The sequence below is a fragment of the Pimephales promelas genome, chromosome 20, assembly GCF_988280905.1.
Source record: "Pimephales promelas chromosome 20, fPimPro1.hap1.1, whole genome shotgun sequence".
Lineage (NCBI taxonomy): Eukaryota > Metazoa > Chordata > Actinopteri > Cypriniformes > Leuciscidae > Pimephales > Pimephales promelas.
In genome coordinates this window covers 12377444-12389463 of record NC_142788.1, presented here as the reverse complement: position 1 = coordinate 12389463, position 12020 = coordinate 12377444, and the positions used below count along the sequence as shown (strand labels likewise).

The 12020-nt window shown below is 35.7% G+C and overlaps 1 protein-coding gene across 7 annotated transcripts in view; it reads left to right on the top strand.

Annotated features, from left to right (window-relative positions):
* The window catches only part of sulf2b (sulfatase 2b), a 169593-nt gene that overhangs the window by 40453 nt on the left and 117120 nt on the right, over positions 1-12020 (top strand). The gene's annotated exons all lie outside the window — the stretch shown is intronic.

Below are 12020 nucleotides of genomic sequence, written 5' to 3'. Positions count from 1 at the left end.
CTCAAATCAGATCCTTTCAGGTAGACTGTCCACACTATTAATTGCAAGTAATCAATTAAGATTTGTGTGTCCAGACATGACCAATGTATCTCCATGGGATGCGTTGGTAATGACGTAGGTTTTTGGTAAAAACTCAGTAAGGCCGCGTGTCCACAAAAGCTTTTTTAGCCAGCTGAAAATGCCAGACGCTCTGCTGAAAACGCCTAGCTATGGGCGCTTGAGAGCGTTTTTTCCGTTGAGAGGTTTCGTTGCTATTATACAGAAAATCCGCAGTAACTGATTTCGCAGAAAAGTTGTTTCATACTAAAAAAAAAATATTTTTCATCCATTTTGTGCGGTTAGCTCTGCTGGTTGATGTTGTACAGAAAGAATGCTGTGACAGTTGGCCGGTGAGGTATTAGTCCCGCCCCTCCTCCACTGTGATTGGACGCCTGGGTATAAAGTGACAGTGATGAGTGCTGCGTTTCATCCAAAGTTGAACATTTTTCAACTCTCGGCGACCAGTAAAAACGTCGGGCGCTCAGCGCTTCAGCGTGAAAAAAATGTCCAGCGCCTCGTTACGCTCATGGCGTTTAAAAAACGCGGCGCTCCCATTGAAAACAATTGAAAACACACGCCAGGCGCGTGGAAAAACACTTTGGTGGACACACGGCCTAAGACTGATGTATATTAATGTTTCGTGCTTCGCTGTGCAGAGAGGGTGGTGTTTCGTATTTCATGTTTTTTCAAAAATCCATCTGGGTAAAATCTTTATATGCATAAAATTTGAATTTTTTATGTTAATCATATAATTTCCAGAAAGAATATGGGTGATTTTTGTGAGGCTGAGCTGGATTTTCCATGTCATCTAAACGCAGCTCCAGGGTCCAGCACTAGTAGTATAGCTACCCTTCTGTTGAAGCTTTTGGTCATAACTTTTTGGTCATAAAATTTTGATGCGTAGTGACAGAACGCCCAGTGATGTGTCTTGCTGATGTCATCAACATGGGTGGGGGGGAGGTTGCTAATATACAATGCTAAATCACATACAATACACGTGTACAATAACAATTTTTTGGGGAAAAAAGAGCATTACGATATCCAGAAATCAATTTCAGTAGTACATTGGGTCATTTTCGGTACATTTGTCACTTAATGAGATTACTAAACGAGAACTTCCACATGAATAAATGCATCGATCCGCAAATGTAGCTTGTGTACTTTAATGATCTAGTGGTAGAACTTCTGTCAAGCGTTTTTTTTTTTTTTTTCTTATCAAAACCGAATATGTTCATCAGTGGTTGTATTATATCAAGCAGGGACACATTTGTGTGCATTTTGTGATTTCACAGAGAGTCGCCGCAATGGCGATAGATTGAAGCACGCGTCCGAGTGAAGACTGAACACAGCGCCACTGATAGCAGTGGCAATGAGCTCAGCAGCTTGATTCAAATCCATAAACACATTTCAGCACTATCATGCATTTTATTTAAAAAACAAACGAAAATAACGCCTTTCTAGTTAACCGGAGATATTTTATTTATTTGTATTGGTTACATCCGTGTCGCAAGATGTTCCAGAAAGTAGTGGAGACAATATCAACCCTGGCAAGAAGTGGTTGGGACGTGTCTCACCCGCAAATTATGCCTATGCCTTGATAGCTGTTATAATGTACAGTGGCCTGCGTGTGCGCTGTGGAAGATCAACGTCTCATTGGTGTCACGTAGCGTTTTTTTTTTTTTTTCGTTTCTATCAACGCCGTAATCAATCTGGAGAAATCAGGATCCTTTTTATTGTAATGTTCTGTGTTTGGAGGTAGTTATGTGTTAAGTGTCTCATAACGATTTGCAGACTGTGCTTGTTCATGTGTTTTGAAGGAGGCGTGGCTTTGGAGACTCTCTGAAAGAAGGGCGGGATCTCATGGTATTCAATAAGAATTGAATCACAATAACTGCGCTACACGAAAACAATTATATAAGGTGAACCACAAAAAAGTAACTATGCACAAAGTATGCACATAAAATGTGAACGAAATATGAAATTCATGAAATATGAATTCAAGTTAGAATTAATAAAAAAACTAAATAAATATAAGAAATATATCAAGAAATACACCAACACATTGCAGTTGCAGTTTATTAATCAGATAGTGGCTGAAAAATAATTCATTTTAATTAAAATGAGCAGGCAATATGAAGAAGCACTTCTGTCTTAGTGTCTAGGTGATTTATTTTTGAGGATGTAGACTTTGCACAACCCTGCAGCAACTGGGTCTTTGTAAACAATCTACTTGAATCCTTTGAGCCCTGACTGCAGGTGTGTGTGTGTGTGTGTGTGTGTGTGTGTGTAAGAGAGAGAGATCGCCCCCCTTCAGGGTGTGATTGTGAGTATAGTATTTTTGGCAGTAGTTAAGACCATTATACCAGCTAGAGTGTGGGGGAGAGAAAGAGAGAGAGTTTGAGCTCTCTTTCACTGTGTCCAGCAGGAATAGCAGTCACCCCAGGGGTATCCAGACTTATTTCCCCAGTTGCTTGGATCACTCTACCAGCAACGGACGCTTTTACTAGTCCAAAAAAAGAAATGTGGAGTAGGGTGAATCTAACTGAAAACATGTACAGGTCATGTTTTACCAGCCCGTTCTCATCCTTTAACGTCATATAGAACGCTATATGCAAAAACGGCGCTATACTACGCACATGGCTCCCTTTATCGTTAATATAACACGCGAACCCAAGACGTTATAAATCCTTTAGCGTGAATATGACACGTACACCCTACCCCACACCTAAACTTAGCCCTCACAGCACGTGTTATATTAACGATAACGGGTGCCATGTGCGTAGTATAGCGCCGTTTTGTCACTAGCGTTCTATATGACGTTAAAGGATGAGAATGCGTTGGTTTTACCCCAAAACCAAAAGTAAGTAATAATAAATTATATTTTGTAGTAAGAAAATGATGTCTAGGACAATTGTTTTATATTGTGACATTATTATTTTTTTTAATTACAATTTTTTTCCCAAACAAAAAAGTAGCATCTGCCATCTACCAGTGTTCATCTTTCGATAAACAAATTGAACACAATTAATATTCATGACCCAAGCAGATTCTAATCTGTGTGCTGAAAATAATCTTCCTCAAGAGATGAGATGTAAATTACAAAACTGTGATGGCCAGGATTTACGCCACACAATTCTTATAAATCAATCTTTTCATTGATCAATAACTAAAGGGAGATACTATATTGGTTTGGTTTAAGATCTGTATTTGTCTTAATCAGATCAGTGCACAGGCTTAGTTATTTGGCTTCAATGTGATTTTTAGAAACATAGCTTAAAATGTCTAGTGTAGTGACAAAGAGATTCAAACAGGAAGTTGATCTGGTTTATGAGAATTCTAAAGGAAATGAGACTGTACCACCTTTAATGTATTAGAGGGGACATAGGACAGTGTTTTGTTTTTAAATTCTTTATGTATTAAAGGAGTAGTTCACTTTTATAAAACTGTTGCTGATAGTTTACTGACCCCCTTGTCATCCAAGATGTCCATGTCTTTCTTTCTTCAGTCGAAAAAAATATTAAGGATTTTTGATGAAAACATGGTTGAAAACTTTAACCAAACATTTCAAGGTCCAAATGAGAGTTTCAGTGCAGCTTCAAAGGGCTTTAAACGATTCCAGACGATGAATCTAGAGAAACGATTGCTCATTTAAAAAAATAAACAAAAAAGTTTAAGTTTTATAAGCACAAATGCTCGCCTTGCTCTGTTCTGTGACGCACGTTCGCGACTCTCCTGTTCGAACTCGTTCATCAAAATGAATGAATCTTTTTTCGAATCATTTCATTCGTTGACTGAACGAAATGACTCTTAATTTGTTAATTTTTTAAGTTCGAAAAAGACAAGTTTGAACAGTAGAGTCACGAATGCACATGCCAGAAGCATTTGTGCTTTGTTTGTTTTTTTGTTTGTTTTTTTATAAATATTTAATGTTTAATTAAATGAAGTACAGTTAATGCAGAATATATAGTAAAAATTTGTTCTACTGAAAATTGTGTAATGTTGTGGGATGCTTGACTATAATGTTAATGCAAAACAATCCGAATATTATTTAATATTAGTAATATTAAATATTATAATATTAATATTATTTAATATTAATTTAATATTATAATAATAATATAATATACTTAATAATATAATAATATACTTTAATATTAATATTAGGCTTAATATTCCTTAGAAATTAAAATTGATGCATTGAATAGCTTTTGGTTTTGGGGTAAAAAATTAGCGGGCATTTCTTGACAGTATTTGTGAGATTGTTTTGCATGAGAGAGGGCGGGGAAGAGGAGGGTCATTCTGGACTCTGTCTTTAATAAATAAACAATGAAGAAGCCAGAGCATCTCAATCCCTTTTATATCTCCTGTGACATTCTGATGGATTACACGGCCATCTGCAGCAGAATCTGTGTGTGTGTATGTGTGCGAGGGGGTGAGCCATATTTTACACACATACATAAATCCAGACAGGCAGTGCTTTGTTATGCGTGTTTGTCAGTAGGCCATTTGGGTTAAAGGGAGTGAGAGACAGGTGAGCAGGTTGACGGTTGTGCATACAGAACAAAGATGAGATGCTTCAGAGAGTGCATGAGTGATTGAGTGTATGAACTTCCTTAATTAATCAGATCCTTTTAATGAGTCAGATCAAAGGTTCATATATAATTAAAAAGCAGAGCAATAATGCATCGGGAATTATGTGTGAGGGCGAGGAGAGAAGAGAGGTGGATTAAATATGATAAAACAAAATCCAAAATATGAAATGGTGCTATATTATAATATAATCAAAGTCTAAATTTACTAAACGCTTAATAGTTATCAAAATAATGTCATAATGCTAAATCAATCAATCAATCAATCAATGTTTTTTTGATTTTGGGTTTAAAAGTGACCTGTAAATGTTTTCTTGAGATTCACCAACTGGTCTAGAAACTAGAAACTGTCATATGCCCCAAGTGTTTCTATAAGGGCACAACCTTTTTCGATTTATCATCTTGAACTTTAACTCTGAACGCCTGGCCTTGACCTCCATCACCATCAACATCATCAATCTGCCGTGCGCTCGGGATCCTTTCTGTTGTCATGCCCCGAATATCAGCTGGATGTTTCCTGAGCCAGCAGACATCACAGATTTTAGCCTTGTTATTAAATTGTCTTTTAATATGCCAATCGTTTCAAATTGATTGCTTGCGAAATTCCCTCTCAGGAAGATAGAAATCATTGGTAATTAGGTTAATGTCTGCAGTCCGGTGAGGAAAGAGCCTCTCATCCACGTCTCACTTTGTGCGCTATAGCAGCTGTCAGAAAAGAGACAAGTTTGGAGATAAGAAAATGGCCTTATTTTCTGAAAGGAATGTTTTAAAAGAAGGATTTAAGCAGATCAAACGTTTCTTACAGGATTATATAAATTGGTGCTGAATGTCATTTGAATGCATTTATATATGATATGATGATCTGATATAATTTGCTCTTTTTGTGGTTCATTTCAGCACATAGGGCTTTATATTGCAGATGGCTGACTCCTAAGACTGTCCAAACACGTTTTCACACACTAAACACAGCTCTGAGACTTTGCGACTGACATTTGTATGGGTTTTTAAAATGGACGCACCTTATGGAAAGGTTATATACAGCATACTTTTACTGGATTTCTTCTTTGTTATCTTGTTTATTGGTTAGGACAGCCAGGCCATGCACACTACTCACCCGGCCACGTCTCTGACACTTTCTGGATTTTAAGCGTTGGAATAATCCTGTTATCCTGAAGCGTAAGATTAGAAAATCATTTCTTGAGTTATACTAAACAACCTATGAATATTACTAAATAGTATATTCAATAAATAATATTTTTGGATTTTTGTGATGTTTTTGAAATAATTATCTTCTGCTCACCAAAAGCTGTGTTAATTTTAATAAAATACAGTAAAAACAGTAATATGGCGAAATATTATTTAATATTAAAATAACTGATTTCTATTCTATAGTACTGTTACTAAGGATTTCAAAGTTTTCATCCTTAAAATGCTATTATGTCCTTACATCACTGAGTAAATGGATAGTTACCCAAAAAAAATAAATTACATACACATGAAAGAGGTTAAATGATGACAGAATACAGCTTCATATAAACATGGCAAATTAAACTATGTGGCAAACCTGTTATCTTTGGACCAATTATAGAAAATTACAGTTTTTTTTATTCGCTTTGGTACTATTTTCACAAGTAAGGTGTACATTTTCAAAACTCTTGGTACAAAAATCCAAACTGATCACACTTGTAACGCAGCTAGTCATTCTTTCAAAACCTGATGTAATGCTTTCAGTCAGTTGCACATGTTTTCAGTCCACATAATCATTATTTCAAACACAAGATTATTGTAATATGTAATGAGAACATTTGGTTTAATCACTGAAACACAACAATATGATCTTCTTTCAGTTTAGTACTTTTAACAATCAGTTCATCCAACAGCAAACAATGCAAGATACATGTTTCAAATCGGCCTTAGAAGTGCTGAAATGAATATGCTACAGTACTATAAAAGACAGATTACACAGTTTTACTGTAACATTAGGCAATGCACTTACAGTACCCAACATTTACGTACATAATCTATAATTTTCAAATATCCATCATATATGTAGGCCTAATCAAGTGAAGGATCAATGAAGACATCCTCTACAATCATTTAGGCAAATTATAGTTTTTATTTTTCAGATAAAATTGTAACATAGATATACTTTCTATAATGAAATGTAACTATGTAAATAAGAACGAAACATAACATTTAGTGCACACATTACTGTACACAGTGGCAAATTGTGGTTACCACTATGTGAAATCAATTAGCTATAACGAGCATTCATCATGTGTGGTTACATGTAATTTACTTGTAAATATTCATACAAACACACATTTTAGTTCTGTAGTTCTCAAAATCCATATACTGTATATTGCTGAATTGAAAATCTATAGGTTTACCAAATGATTAATTGATTAAACATTAAGATCAGTTGGATTAAATAATAGACAAAAGTATTAAACTGAACAAAAAGAGATGCAAATCAAAAGTTTGATAGTAAGAGCTTTATGAAAGGCAGTTACTGTGAATGAAACAATAATGTAGATGAAACACTTATTTTGTGTTGTGAAAAGGATACTTTGTGATTGTGTGAATTGTACTAACACAGTTGAAAACATGATGAAATGTTTGAAAAAAGTGCACTTTTGATGATCTGTTGTGATATTAGCACTAAGAGTTTTGAAAATGTACACCTTATTTGTGAAAATAGTACCAAAGCGAATAAAAAAAACTGTAACAGCATTGGATCTGAATCAAAAATTCAACAATGCCAGTATGATAGCAAATATTATTAAATTAATTCACAGTTAACACAGACTTAAACATGGATGATCACTTCAGACCAGACAAGACCCAAGTCTTTTTGCTAACCCTTATGCTGCATTAGGGACATTTTTGGTCTTTTGCAGTTTAATTTCTTTGACCATTTTGGCTGTTTTAATGCAAATGGTATGAAATTTGGCAAAATTGTGACTTTTTGGATACATGTAAAAAATGTGATCCCATTTTGCAAAATATGTATAACACACACTGTGTAGATCAAATAGTAACACTCAGCACCACAAAGACCAAAAATGGCCCATTGAAACCCATTAAAACGTTGTTTAAATCTGAGGCTGTCAGTAATACATGAAACATGATTTTTGCACAAACATCCTTTCATTTTGAAGCAAAAGCATTATATTTGCATTATATAGTTTATTCCACCAGATGACGTCACTACATATTTATTCCCTATGGGTGGAAATGCACCTTATTTTAGGCAATAGGCAATGTTTAATAGGTGGCCATTTTTGGTCTCTAACGCGCTAAGTGGGATTTTTTGCAAAGTGGGACTGTGATAATCCAAATCTAAAGTTTTCTCTTTGCATTTAGTTTATTGAAAATAATAGAATTTTTGTGTTTTTTCCTCTTACACAAATCGATGGTTTCGCAAACAAAACTGGTAATTAAAGGGTTAAAATCCTGAAATTGAATACGTTTTTGGTAGTTATGATGAGGACTGATGCTGGTTAAAAGATTTAACTTGGTAAAAGTGGAAAATAATAATAACATATAATATTTTAGGCAATGTTTAATATGTGGCCATTTTTGGTCCTTAATGCACTCAAAGGTGTTAAAAATCTAATGCAGCACAAGGGTTAACTCTTCTTTTGTGCGCCAGTCATCTTACGTTAATTAAAGACATTTGTGATTGTACCTCAAAGATGAATAGAGAGACGAAGAGACTTTTTTTCTTTCTGTTTCACAATTCCTTGTGTCAGCAAGTCAGGAAGGGTTATTAAAATTAGGACTTCAATATTCAAGCTCCAAGAAGAGTTGTCGGAGGTGACGAAGTACAGGCAGGGAATGATCAGTGATGAATACAGTTTGATGCATGTGATTCAGAGCCAAAGTGAGTGTGTGGATGATCCAGAGTGGGCTTAGAGCTGGTATTGATCTCTGAGTTATACCTGAAGGCTCCTGTCGGCCTGTGTCTGAAGCAATGCTGCAGAGGAATGGAAGGACCCTCCATCAAAGTCTTTTGTAATGCAATTCTAGGATTAAGAATGAAACTCCATTTGTGAGGTATTTCACAATTTAAGAAATCGTATGTGGTTTGAGGAAAAGGCTTCTTGTGTGGATACTTCTGGGCTACAGTATGTCCCAATTGCTCAATAGTCCCTTGTGAAGTGGACTTCAATGAGTGTGTTTCTGTTTATTCCTCAATTCATTGTTCACCATCTCAGTACTACACAAAGTTAGGCTAAAAGGAATCAGGTGAAATGCAGTTAAGAGGTGCTGCATTTTTATTCACATAAATTTGTTTCAGATGTAATTTTACAGAGTTGTTTGGGACATACCTAAACAGAGTGGTTATTCAGATAGAAACACATCTATCATTGAGGTCTGAGTGAACTGATGTAAAAAAGCAACAAGGCGGACTCAGCGTTTAATATAATAAAGGCTGGAACTGTTATTTATGGCACCCACCACCACTTACTATGAGAGCAGAGCGTGACTGAACTTCTCAATTTTGGCGGAGAGGCTGATGCTATAAAACATGCTGTAAACCACCTTAGTTTGAAATATAGAAATGACTCGTATTGTGTATAAGTGTGTGGAGTATGTGCAGTTACTGTGTTCATCCTTGCAGAGACTGAGAGAAATAAGGTTTGATAGAGAGAGAATTAGAGAAGCTAATTCTCAATTAAATTAAGCTAAATCTGATTCTTGAAATCAAACAATATTGTAATTCAATTATGTGAATCTTTATTGGAAGTTGCATGTGGTCTAGTATGTCATTTGATTTGTTGTGTTGGTTTGATGTAACTATGCCAGGTCTGGACTTGTGCTTCTCCTTTATTTATATTCTGTTAAATAAAATCATATAAAGTAATTTTTGAAAGACTTGAAATTTTGCCCTCCACCACTGGGGTTCCACAGGGATCGATGTTAGGCCTGTTTACCTTTTCCTATGGTGATTATGTAACATTCTGTCTAATTTTAGAGACAGAGGACGTTTTTGCGCACACACACACATACACACAGAGTCTTCCCACTGTTGTCTCAGCCTTTGTGATCTGATTTTTAGTAGCTTTACCCCTCCACAAATAACTTAAAAATTTAAACCTGAACAAGCTCTTTAAACTTATAACACTCTCTCAATAAGACAAAATCTCACAACAAAACTCAAAATCGCATTAGAATCACGTTTTATATGAAATATTTATAACTAAAGAACAGCATCTCATGTGTCTAAACCCTGCAGTCAGAGCAATTAGCTGGAATAGTAGTCGAAATAGAGTCTCTTTTCACTGTGAATCTGTGCCCTCTCCTCTTTAGAGGCCATTCGTCACAGTAAGCCAATGTCATTTCCTGTTCCCAATTTTGCCAACTGTGGCTTTGCCTTGTGCTCCCTCTTTCCAATACAGACAGATATTGATATATGATAGCAATCCCTCACCACTGTTAGCCTTGTATCTGCAGGCTACGAGCTAAATGAAAAGTTTGTTGATCTTTTTACATATCTCTCTCTCTCTTGCTGCTTTGTCTTTGAGCCGTCCTTTTGTGTTTCCTGTGCCATGGGTATTTATTGTGGGAACGGCTGCGGCCTGCGAGTAGAGTTAGTTTACATGAGAATACACACCCACATGTTATTCTCCCCGTTCCCTAAATGTGTGCATACACACCTCCGTCATGGAGTCATATATCATCATTTACTTCATTACTTAGTCATGATTTTCCTGCACTGTTGGCCAATTCAGCAAAGGAAAGTCTCATTGAATTAAAGGGATTTATCACTCAAAAATGAAAATTGCTATGATTTATTGTGGAACGTAAAGGAAGATACGTTGAGAAATGTCTGTTTTTTGTTTGTCTATTGAACAAAAAAGTCGGTTACATTTCATTAGCTGATCATTATTCATTAAAAAAATCATGCAAAATGTAAAATATTAAGCTGTTTTTTTTAAATGATAATAATATTAATGATTTCTGAAGGATCATGTGACACTGAAGACAGGAGTAATGATGCTGAAAATTCAGCTTTGATCACAGGAATAAATTACATTTTAAAATATATTCAAATAGAAATCAGGTATTTCAAAATGGGAGAATGGCTCACATTAGTGCTGTGCATGTGGTGTGCATACCTTACCAACCCCAAACTTTTGAACGGTTGTGTATAAATAGCAAAAAAAAAAAAAAACTTTTTTAATTAAATTGAAATAACTATATTAGTGAAATTAAGAAATCGTGCTTAAAGGATTAGTTCACTTTTTAAAAAACTTTTGCTGATAATTCACTCACCCCCATGTCATCCAAGATGTCCATGTCTTTCTTTCCTCAGTCGAAAAGAAATTAAGGTTTTTGATGAAAACATTCCAGGATTTTTCTCCATATAATGTACTTCAATGGGAACCAGACGGTCCAAAAGACAGTTAATAACAGTTTCAGATGCAGCTTCAAATGTCTTTAAACGACACCAGACGATGAATAAGGGTCTTATCATGCGAAACGATCGGTTATTCCAAAACTTATTCCAAAAATGTAACTTTTCTAAGGACAAATTCTAGCCTTGCTCTATTCTGTGAGGCGCGTTTGTAACGTCACGTAATACGTAATTACGTTCAAAAGGTCACGGGTGACGTAGCCGGAAGTACAGAATCAAAATCATCCGACATCGTTGTTTTACCTTTTAATTCCTTTTTTTTTGTAAACGGCGTTTGAGTTAGTTTGCACGTTCAACCTATGCGGTCAACTTGTAAACACTGACTCTACTTCCGGCTACGTCACCCGTGACCTTTTGAACGTAATTACGTAATACGTGACGTTACAAACGCGCCTCACAGAATAGAGCAAGGCTAGCATTTGTCCTAAAAGTTACATTTTTGGAATAAGTTTTGAAATAACCGATCGTTTCGCATGATAAGACCCTTTTTCATTGTCTGGTGTCGTTTAAAGACATTTGAAGCTGCATCTGAAACTGTTATTAACAGTCTTTTGGACCTCGGACCGTCTGGTTCCCATTGAAGTCCATTATATGGAGAAAAATCCTGGAATGTTTTCATCAAAAACCTTCATTTCTTTTCGACTGAGGAAAGAAAGACATGGACATCTTGGATGACATGGGGGTGAGTAAATTATCAGCAAAAGTTTTTTCAAAAGTGAATAAATCCTTTAAGAGCGTTTGCGTTGTGTAGAGTATATTTCAGATATGAGCAAATTCACTCGTGGCCACGGATCCAGAGTTTAATATGAGAGACGAGAATCACTGGGAAGAAAATAATGGAAGAGCAGTTCAGCATGAATTGATTTAATAACCGAAGCTTTCCTGCTTATCTCTCAACCAACAAATCCACTATTCACCCAGAAGGCAAAAACCTTCCCACAATGCCACTCTACTCTATTACTGTAAAT